This window comes from Pyrgilauda ruficollis, unplaced genomic scaffold (assembly GCF_017590135.1).
Source record: "Pyrgilauda ruficollis isolate IOZ18807 unplaced genomic scaffold, ASM1759013v1 scaffold91, whole genome shotgun sequence".
Taxonomy (NCBI): domain Eukaryota; kingdom Metazoa; phylum Chordata; class Aves; order Passeriformes; family Passeridae; genus Pyrgilauda; species Pyrgilauda ruficollis.
Genome location: NW_024531155.1, coordinates 154,078 through 166,106, shown reverse-complemented (window position 1 = coordinate 166,106; position 12,029 = coordinate 154,078).

Here is a 12,029-nt window from a genome sequence, read left to right as displayed (position 1 = left end):
TGGCGAGGGTGTAAACTTTTTCCCCCCCCCCGCCCCCTCCGGTGCCGCCCGGCCCCTCGCAGCGCCCGGCGGCCGCGGCGCCCCCGCCGTCCCCTCCCGCGCCGCCCGCCCCGGCGGCTCCCGGCGGCTCCCGGCGCCGCGGGGTTTCTCACGCACGGAGCCCGCCGCCGCCGCGGTTCCTGGTTCGCGGAGCCGCCGGAGGAAGGGAAGGAGGGCGGGCGGCGGGGGAGGAGGAGTGTCTCCCCGTGCCCTTCCCCAGGCGGAGCGTCTCTCCCGGCCCTGGCGGCGGCGGCGGCGGCGGAACCCTCCCCTCCCCGCTCCGACCGCCCCACTCGGCCCCCGGGCGGGCTGCGGGGAGCGGAGCGACCCTGGACGGGATTGCGGGAGGAGGCTGCGCCCCCCCACCCCGCCGGGCCTGAGCCTTCCATCCCCCCGTCCCCTCTGCTGCCAGGCGGGGGGAGCCGGTCCCCGCTGCCCCCCAGCGTGCCCTTGTGTCCCGGGATACGGGCAAGGAGCGGGAGCATCCGCGCCGCACTCGCGGGGCTGCGGTGGGGCAAACCCGTCCCGATTCCACACATTTACAGAAAAAATCTGTGCTAACAGCGATGCTGGTTTTAAAATAATATTTCACTTGCGGCTAAGGTATTTTAGGACGGATTATGTTTGAGTTAATGGTATTAAATGTCTCTTCATTTAAACATCCTAAGGAAAAAAATTAGGCATTGGAGGAAGGAAAGTCTTGGCCCTATTTTAATAGCCTCGATGCAAGTCTTTAAACGTGGAAAAGGGCTGCTCGCCGGGAATTTTACCTTTGCCGAAGTCTGTAGGATCGGAGCCTTGGAAAAGGCAATATTTTATCAGCTGTTGTTTGCATCCGTCAAAGTTTGCGGGTAACTTGATAAATGTTAAACAGGGAAGCAGAAAGTGCTGGTGAGGCCAGACTTGGAGATAACAGCACATTCAATAGCTTAATTTCACAATTAGTTTACTGTATTATTGGAAGCAAATCATATTTCACTGTGCCTACACTAGTGCTCTATTTTTAGCCATAATCTAGCTAAAAAGGAGGAACCAACTGAGATGTATTATAACATCGAATGTGAACAATTCTGTTCTCTCTCTTTTTACTCATGTTGTGTCATACATCTGGTTTGGAATACAGCACATTTATTAATTGAACAGAACTACCGTGGATGGGCTGGAGGCTGCAATTCCAAGGCAGAGGAAAGTTCCATGCAACTTTGCAAGGAACACAGCAAGTCACAGCCATGCAGAAAGCATTCAAGCACACTGTCTGCTCTCCCAATAACTGGCATAGCCAGAAGAACGATCTTTTATTAGTTTAGAATTACAGTGTGTTTGGTGTGTTTGGCTTTTTGGTTGCTTTTTTTTTTTTTTTTTTTTTTTTTTTTTTTTTTTTTTTTTACACTTTTCTTGAGGCTTTTTTTCAGGGCAAAGTTGTAGATGAAAAAGGCATTTGAAATGATTGGACGTAGCCTCAGTCTTTGTGTTGCATCATCTTTCACTGTATTTTTAAGAGCAAAATGGAGATAGACAGTAAAACTGAGGGAAATATACCAATCTACTGCTTTAATACCAAACATTTGATCCCCTCCCTTTCCCCTGTGATACAGACAGAGATGGCTGCTAGAAGAATAAAGCACCTTTCACGGTATGTGCAAGATGCTCACAGTTTTTCCACAAATTCAGTAGAAACCTCATTTGTTTTCTGTTTGTGGTTCACAGGAGCACTTAGCTTTTTAGTGGTTGACACTATATCTATTTTTAGCAGCATTTTAACAGCTGTCACTAACAAATACGATCCCATCTTGAATGAGAAGGGGAGTTTATCTGTTTTATTTTAAAAAATCAGACTACATAGTTGTCATATTATAAAATGCAATTTGGATCTTTATCTGTGAAGAGAAAAGGCTATATTTTCTCATTATGCCAATTCCATGGGGGAAAGAAAAGGGGGATGTGTAGCAGGCTTGATAAAGTAACGACAGGGCTTTGCAAGGTTTGGAAATAATGTTATTCAAAGGCATACAAATGTATATATAGCACATTTCAGATTTGGTTAAAAGTGGTCCTGTTTTGCTGCCTTCTGCAGCTGTGTTGCGATGGGGGAAGCCGCAAAGAGTCGAGTCATAGTTTTCCAAGTAGGTCAAGAGGAGCAGCACGGACACCTCCAATGAGCAATTATTTTCCCTCATACTAGATTTTCTATGAGGTTAACTCATGTCACACACATGACACTGAAAGCAGCAGACAGACAAGTGTTAGGGCACTCTTGCAGCAGATGTCATCTCTGTTCCTAAAGATAGGGGCAAATTTGCTATGGATAATGCATTATAAAACAAGATAACTGTGGAACTCGGCAAGTGTCAAATTGTACCTCCTCCAGTGCTTGGAAAAGTGAGTGAATTGGTATTAGGGGCTGCAGGAGCAGCGATGTAGTGTAAAAGCAGCCTACTGTACTGTCTTACTTAGAGGTCATGTGCCCTATTTTGAGAACTGAACCAAAGCGGATGAAGTTTTGAGTCGGTTCCAACTAAGGCAGCTGGGCATTTCCCACTTCTCTCCAGCTCCAGCCCAGGAATGCAGGCAATCACATGGTCACACATATTATTCCTTTACCCAACATTACTCACCGTAGATTTAATTTTTCTGCCATTTGGCTCATGTGGGTTTGATTACTTGAGATTTGCAGCTGGTCAAAAGTAGTTGCATTTTGGAAAGACACTGGAAAAACATTGGGGATGACAGGTGATAGTTTACTTTCCCAACAGCCGTGAGTCTTCCAAGAGAGGAGTCCACAGTCTTCTCTGACTTGCCAGTTAATTGTGTTAAAGCTAGTTTCCCAAGCCATGCTGAAAGTCTTTAGAATTTTTTACAAGACTAAATGTAAGTAACCATGTTTTCTGTATGGTATGTTTATGTTCTCCAAGATATCAATATTTTATCTATTTAGTCTAATTTTGAACAATTTTGTTTTCTAATTATAGAGCAATACTTAAGTAAGCAACAAAACATGTTCCCTTTTAACCTGTATTATTTTCTATCTTTTTTTTTCTTTTTTTTTAATGCTCTTTAATGGCCCTGTTGTAACTGTGGCTGAACCACATCTAAGTATAGCACAAGTGCATTTCTAATGCACATTGGCATTAGCAACCACTTGCTTGTGCAAAGGGCCAAGACGTGCATTTAAAAACATCTATTTACAATACATTTCAAATCACAGTTTTTATTGACTATTAGCACCAATAGTTTCATCTGCTTCAAAATAAAAACATCCCACAGGGAGTTGCTTGCTGTGGATAATAGGTCTTGTAGACAGTGGCAGGACAAACAAAGCATAAAGAATAACACATAGGCAGTACTTTATGTTTTCTGGAGCTTTAATATTGCTGCATATGTTTACATTGTTTATAGTTAGCTTCTCTCTTGCACTATTTCTTGTAAGAATATGTAATTTGTAAAAACAATTGTCATTGCCACAGAAAGCAGCCTTATCTTGATATTAATGAAGTCCCAAGCAATAAAAGGTAGTGGCAGCTAATTGTATCTTAATATTTATCTACTACCTACTGGCATTTTTACAGTATCAAATGGTAACTCATGCCGTAATCTGATAAAAATTTTGTAGTAACCATAATAGCACTGCACCTGTGCCAAAAACCCAGACACAGTCTTTAACAGCAGTTATAAGAGCAAGTAGCACCCTCCAGCACTTAATAAACATATCAAATGCAAATTGGAGGAAATTATTTAATCAGTCTATAGGCTAGTTAATTTTGATGATTATTCACAGTTCTAGTAGCAATACTTAAAGTGTGGAATAAGTTAGTACCAAAATTGTCATGACACCAAGGTCATAAGCAGAACTTGAAACTTGCTGCATAGAGGAAATTATCTTCCTGGTTGAATGAAGGTGCAGCTATAAAGCTCCTACAGCAAATGGAGAATTCTTATGTAATTTTCCAGACTCTTCTATAATCCTGAAATTGCCTGCTCTCAGATATTATGCAATGTTAGATTGTTCGATATTATCCTGCATGACCAAATTCATAGTGAGACTTGAAAAACCTTTGTTGTCTAAATTTTTAAAAATCTGTTTTTCCTGGAGAAGAGAGATTTTGGCTGGACTCTCCCCAAAGCATACAGTGAAGAAGAGACTGAGAAGAGCAATGCTGTGAAGCTAAGAGAATGAGGAAGAAACACATGCAAGACAGAAAAGGTGGGGGGGGAGGAAATCTATTTATTTTGGTGGAAGGTGTACAGCTTTCCTAAATGGTTGTATTTTGTTGATTTTTGTATATTGAACTCTTGCTTCTTTTGTAAGATATGATCCAGCTCCAGGAGCTCATTCAATGTGTCCCCTGGGCCCACACTGGGCAGTTGATCTTGCATGACATGGAGAGTTGGTCCTTGCCAGATGCACGTTGATTTAACGGGTTTGGTTAAAAAAGGAACCACAAGTCAGTGTTCTGAGAATGTGTCCTGGCTTTGGAGATCAAGGTCACACCAGAATTTGCCTGCCCTAGACTAAATATCTGGTAATGAAAAGTCATGCATTCCAGCATTTTCCCACTGAACTCACCAGGACTTGGCTCACAAGCCAGGAGAAACAGAAATTTTCTCACATTGGATTGGTTTGTCCCTGGTAACTCACAGGTGAGAGTAGTATTCTCATCAACCCTGCTGCCTGGCTGTGGTTCATTCTCTTCCGCTTTAAACCCACTCAGCTTGGTTTCCACAAAGGGTGCTCTCTCTATCAGTGCTTGTGCAATCCTGGCACCTGCAGCATCCAAGTACCACACAGACCCATTTCTTCTGAGTTCTAGAAAGAAGAGCAGCATTATCAGCATTTTATAGGCAGGGAGTGGAGGAACAAAGAGATTGCAGGGTTTATCTCAGGCCACTAAGAAGGTAACAAAGTACAAAGATTGTTACTTCCCAAATCACAGATCACTGCCTTCCATTGCAGGACCAGGGTTCCTTTTCAGCCAGGGCCTTCCCAGGAATGCTGCCTGAGCGTCCAGTGACATAGAATTAAAACACTATTGGTGGTTGTCTGGGAAGGAAAACACTCTGTGCTCTGTTTGAATGGATTCATTATTGGAATGAAGTTTAGAAACCCCATATTGTTGGGGCTTTTACTGTATGGATTAGCAGCAGCCACTGAAGATTGACGTTACCTTCCCTGCCTGCTCAAAGCTGGTCAGAAGAGACACATTCCATGAATGTGCAAGAATTTCTGGCATGAGTTCTTGTACATGCATATTTGCATTTTGGCTTCTGTGCATGTTGTTCATGCCCTCAACACTTTGAACTCGGCTTTTCATGAGTAATTCTGACCCAAAAAAATCTTTCCTTCATATATATGTATAAAGTAAACACATAAGAGGCTAAATGAAGATAATTTCAAAATTTTTTTGTTATTTTTTCATTTTGTGTTCCATTCTCAGCCTTGGCAAGACACTCATGGAGTACCCCCTCAAGATTTTCAAAGGAAGATCAGCCAGGACTCAAAGGAAATCTTTGACTCTTTAAGAGTCAAAGTTGTTCCAGGGCAGGACTTATAGAGGGTTTAGCAAACAAGAATTTCTCTTGGCATGGTTCATTTATGTCCTCTATGCATGACTTAAAATTGAAAACATGAGGCTATCAGAAATCTTTTTTTATTCAACAGCTGCATGGAAGACATGGCTACTTCCAAATATAAGGGCAGGTACTGATCCTTTTAATCTGGTTGCTTTAGTCCTGCTCTAGGCAGAAGACACTTATCACTGTGGTGCTAGTCCTGCAGGACTTTTCAAGTCCTAACCATTACTCTTTTCTGTAAGAAGAATGAAAAGAACAACTGAAAGGAAACACAGGACAGTTAAGGAACTGGAGGTGCTGGGCTGTATTTGCATTATTTATACTACTTTTATATAACCACAACAATAGTGATTGTAACATGATTTACACTATCAGAAGAGAAAGAATTAGACCTTCTTTTAGTGGGAATCATTAAAAAAATGAATACATGAAGTAGGCAGTACACTCTGCCTGCACATTTTTATTTCAGAGCTTGTACTGAGGGGTGTCTAAGCAAGTGCTTCCTTGTAAATCCATTGCAGAGAGCAAATGAATCCCAGGGACTGTCGCTCCTTGTTGATCATCAGTGGGCGTAGATGCAGTAGATGTAAAGGTCTATGACTCACTGAGCTAGCTAAGGTGAAACCAGATGAGAGGAGATAATTGCACCATTATAAAAAGAATTATCATAGTTTGATTACAGAAAAAAAAATCTTCTAATGGTGCTGTAACTCTTGGGAACTAAAACATGAGATGGGACTGAAAGTGAGGAGTTCATGTCAAGGAATAGCAAAATGTCCTTTTTAATTGATCCATTTTAATCAGACATGCCAAAAAGATGATTTCAAGGATTGAAGGTATAATTGGTCAAAACAGCCTAAGGTACTTCCCCATGCCAGTTCTGATTACAATAAAAAAGAAGACTAATCAAAGAGATAAATTGGCAAGGGCAAGAAATGTATGAATCCAGAGATTACTGGAATACTTCATAAAAGTGATGATGCAACCTCCTGCCTTATGCATGCAAATAGATACCAAGTTAAAAAATTACCCATCTAGTGTGATGATCCATAAATTGAAGAGTGAAAGGGAAGGCTTGCAGGTAATCCAGACTGATATGAGAAATTCTAATACTTGCAGCGATATGAAGAATGCATTTCATTTTGACAGACAATGAAGATTTGGTGTCACAAAGTCCAGAAAGCATGTATATAAAATGCAGAAAGTATTTGGGCAATTAAGAACAAAAAGGAAATGTGGTGTAAATTAATGGGCATCCTTATAGAGTACATAAAACACTTGTCAGGATGGTTTTCATACCAGTAACGACATTATAAGCTGACTACGATTTAAGCTGCACAAGCAGAATGAAGAAGGCAATAAACATTTGAAGCACACTAACAAAAGCCTGTCATTTTCTCTTTCCATCTGTGTCTGCGTGGAGGTTTTAGTAGTGGTGTATACTAAGGTGAGTAGCAATACTTGGGGAAGTACCAAGATTTTAAGCATCCCTTTGATAATTTCCTTCTAGCTCGGTCTGAGTCCGCAGCTTCAGTGGTGCAGATTTCCAGGAAGAAACTGGAAGCAGTTTTTCAGTATCACTTTAGGGGTTATAATGGAGGGGAAACAGTCACAACTCTTGTCCCAAAAGTTTATTTCCATTGAGGTGATTCAGAATTTGCAAAGACATATCAGTTCTCAGGTAACTTTATATGGCTCATATAAAGTGAGAAAGGTTCCTTCACAGCCAACACTTGATTTGAAGCTCTCCAACACTATGTCCCAGTGGCCTTGGTAAAGAATAAGACATGGCACCCCAGTGTTATGAATCAGTAGGGAGAGCAGTTCAAAGAAACCTCAGTTGGAGGTGACAGATAAGAGAGTCCATCAAATTCAGTCCATCCTCCTTTGCCTCTGCTTCCCAGCTCCCTGCACCTCTGTAAGAGCTGAAGGGAAGAGGAAGACTCAGACTTGCATGTAACAAATCTTATCCAAAGCACATCTCTAAATGACAGCCTCTGCCTTCAAGTGTGTTCAGTGCTTACTCCTTGTTCACTGCAGCATTAGCTATATAATGATGTTTCTTCAGGGCTTGATAGAACGTAATATTAAATGATCCCAGATATTGAAGTGCACCCTCACTATTTTTGTTTGTTGGATTTAAAGTTAATAATATTCTGGCATAGTCCTGGTTCAGGCAAATGGATATTTTGGGTTTTTTTTAATGAGTTTTCCGTAAGAAAAAACCAGGAGATTTTTCCCATGCAGCTAATGCTCACAGATGGACATGAGCACTGCTCAAAATGCTGTTCACCACAGGAAAGCATTGATAAGGCATTGATAGAGGCAATCAAATGCATCACAGAAGTTTCTGTCAGGCAACAACACATTCTCACAGAGCAAGGAAGTTTGTGCATTGATCCCATTAGGGGCTTTCTGCTTTCAGGGCAGTGCGACGTCTGGAAACAAGAAGCCGCACCTTATTAGGATGATGAAAAAACAAAGGGGCATTTTGGGATTGTGAGAAGTCTGATGGGGTTTAACCCAAGTTACCATGGGTTAAGAGCTCCTCTGGCATAGCATGAAGTGGTTTCACTCAGCTCTTAGGTTGCCGGTGGCTCTGGGTGTTTTGTCGCAGGCTGGCAGGATTTCCTGAGTGGTGCAGGGGATTTCTGCTTAGGTGAATGTTTGGCTGATGATGTGTTTGCTACTTCTTTGGGAATGTCCCCTCATGTGAGTGTCTCAGGCCCAAGAGGCTGCAAATCTTAACCTAGCTCAGTGCTTGGCAGGTTTTCTTTGTGGTTTTCTGCCTTGTCTTTAATAATACAGTCAAGTGAAACAACCATGCACAAATATGTTTATAAATACATATGTATACTTTATGCACATCTGGACTGTAGCCACTCTGAAAGCAAGTAAAACAAGTTAGAGTACATACATTACAGAAATGCATATCAGTTTATTTTACAGGCTGTGTTAACTCCTGAGGAACCACACGTTGGTCCCTCTCCTGGTTTCTGGAGGAAACTTGTTTCTACATCCTCTTTTTCATGCAACGAGCGTTTGCAAAGTTTGCTGTCTTTGTTGTAGGGATATTCTCTTAGGACCAAGAAGAGGGAAAAAAAGTTGCAAAGTCTGCTGTCATTTGCAAGGTAGGCAGGGAAATGGTTTTAAGCCAACCATTAACACAGATGCGATAGCTGACCTGAGGCTGGGTAATGAGCATTGTTTCTGAAATAAAGCCTGAAGTTCCCCAGAAGAAGCCAAAGAACTACACAGAAATCTCCTGGGTTTTCCCACAGGTCTAAGTACTGAAGCTGAAATAGGTGATAAATAATGACTTGTTAAGAGCTTCAGATTGCAAGATAGAGAAACCTCGCGAAATCCAAACCCCGAGATCCTATGGACGTACAGGGACAGAAGGACATAGGCTCTAATTTTTCCATCAGTTATATGTCTGATCAGTAAGCAAAAAACTATACATAAACAGCTAAGCAGAACATACACTGTAGACTTGTCTAGGTGCTTACTTTACTGAAATCATTATATGGATATGTAGTGCCCTGCAGACATGCAACAAAATATGTGGAGATAAGTGTGGAGACAGAAAACCCAACCCAGAGTATGTGTTTTAGACAAACAAATTTTTTTTTGCTTTGGGTTCCATATTTTAACAAGTATGGTAGTGTTTTGACATGTCATAGCATAGATTAGTAATAGAAAAAATAGTTATTTTGTAAATTATTAGAATTTTGCTTTTCTGCTGCTGATTTTAGCCTTTATTTTTTTTGCACATCATTCTATGTTTGGCAAAAATTTAGTATAACTGTATAAATACAATGATAAATACTAATTTTTAATACTCTGAACAATATATTTTGTCAAGGTTCCCTCTTTAGAAGAAAAATTTGTTTCTTTGAGAGGCAGTTTCAATAGCATGTGGCAGATTATTTTAATAAAACAAAGTGAGATCAATATCATGGAAGCAAGATTAAATATCTTTAAGAAGATGCTCACATCATAACCCTTTGTATGTGGCTTCATATTTTGAAGTGGAGAGATAAATAAAAGAGAATCACAGAATATGATTCCCCTATTCACTTGTATTCAGGAAGGTAAAGATTGCTTGAAATATGTCTGATGAAGCTGGGTTTTTCATAAAATAAAGTAGAAGAGATTATTCAGTGAGCCCAAGAAAGCAGTCTTCTAGAAGGAGACAACCAAGAGGCTGCAGGTGAGGTAAACAGATTCTATTTCTTGGCGATTAAAGTGAGGTTTCTGACATTTGAGAGACTCTATTAAAAAAAATGCACTGTGCTCACTATCATCTGTGGACAGTATTGATTGCTGAGCTGTTTACTTGTACAAGGAATTCTTTCTGGTCAAGTGATGCAGTTTTAGGAAAGGAATGACCTCTGCAGGACGAGGGGGTGTACAATTATAAATCATACCAAATGCGATTGAAACTCTCCCACTGGCCAGAGAGAAAATCAAATTAAAGCAAATATTGTATTAAAGGAGTTTCAGTGGATGCCTTGGAGAGCTCTGACTTTCATGTAAATGTTCATTTAGACTGAAGTTTACTGCCTCCTCAGAATAATGGCGAAGAAAAGAAAAGCATATTTAATTGGAAAGGAAGGGAATGCCAAGGAAACAGATGAATTGCAACTCCCTTTCTAGATTTTTTCCTGCAGATCTAGTGGCTATGATAGCTCAGTGTCTTAAATTGTTCAAAGGAAAACAGTAATTGAACTTCAATCCATATAATTCTGGAAATCTTGCTTTTCTTTCTTTTTTTTTTTTAATTTTTTTTTTTTTAATATTTTTCACATCTTCTAGATTATTGTAGCTTTAACTAATTTTCCTGTCAGGTCCTTTTGCATGTCCTTGTGGGAATTGCCTAGTGATTGACAGCTTTGATCTGGAAATTGTTGCAGCTAAACTGCTACGATTCATATGGAGAAAACTGCCAAATAATTTGACAGATAGGTGCCAAGAAATGACGTATGAGGATCTGTCAGACAAAGTTTTTTACAGGAACCATCCTTTGAGTTTTGCTTCTGGTGGACTACAAAGAGCTGGCAGCACCCTGTTCTGCAGAGGCAAAGTGCTGGGATGGGCTATGGCTGCTGTAAGTCCCTATAAAATCATCGTCAGAAATCAGGAACTAAGGATTTTTCAGTGATGGCACCATCTCACAGTCTAACACTTTTGTGCCTGAAAGAGTGGGAAATTGATGTAAAATATTTCCTGAAATGAAATGTCTAATAAGAAACCTGGAAGTGGATAGGGTTGTTTTATCTAAGCACTGCCCGAATCTAAGAAAAATCAAACATACTGTATTTCTGTTTTTTTGGTGGTTTTTTTTGGGTTTTTTTTTGTTTTTTTTTTTTTTTTTTCTTTTGGCATTTGCCCAAAAAAAAAAAAAATAGCCTAAAAGTTATAGAGATTTACCCTAACTGTAAGAATCAACACAAGTATAAATGTCATGGTAGGCTATCAGGCAACTGAGGCAACACATGTTCAAACCTCACTGAGTAAACATATTTTATTTGCATTCAAGCTAATGCCTTGAAACTGGAGTTAACCTTGCAGTGCTGAACTCAGGGCAGGGGTAAGGCCATTTCCCTAATCTAACAAATTGAGATGTCAACAGTGTAGCCTGAACTATTCCGTTCCTAAACCTTTTGCCTTTTGTTGCATTTGTCTGTGCACGTGGAGGTTTAACGCAGCAGGGTATTGAAAATCTCATCAAGTTCAACAGAGCAAACCTGTAAAAGGGCTTTTCACCATTAAACATTTCCATACTCTGTAATGTACAAGGTAATGTGATCATACTTTGAGGAGGATTTAAGCAGGAGAAAGTGCCTGAAGCTGGTAGTGTGCTAATTAAAGATGCACAGAAGAAAATTTAAGGGAGGAGGTTTTAGGAGGAAGGGAAGGACGAAGGCCATCCCCGACAGAAAGATGTGACGCTCCATCTGCTGAGCCCAATCACCAGGGAGCAGGAGTGCATAAACAGGAAGAGGCAGGAAAGAAGAAGTCACTTAATTGTGGGCTAGGGAACAAAAAATCTCCCAGGAGGTTTATTCTGGATGGATTATGGGAGCAGGGAAGATGTCACTGAGAGCTCTCTGGGCTGTCCCTGTCCTGGAGTAAGTTAGAGGCACCAGTGAGATTGAAGGGTGAGATGATGTAGCAGCAAGGGAAACTAAGCATATTCATCAATATTTTAATAATATTTCCTACAGTGTTATCCTCTCATAACTTTTTCAATTATTCTCCTATATCCTCCCAAATTTCTTCTTCTAAACCAACCCACAATAGATTTTTCTAGGGTGCCCAGCTGAAGGTGGAGGCGTGCTAGAAAGTCTGGAGCACAAGGAGCCTCAGCTGAGCTGTGGGGTCTGGTTCTTGTTTAGCTCTGCCAAAGAGTCCTATTA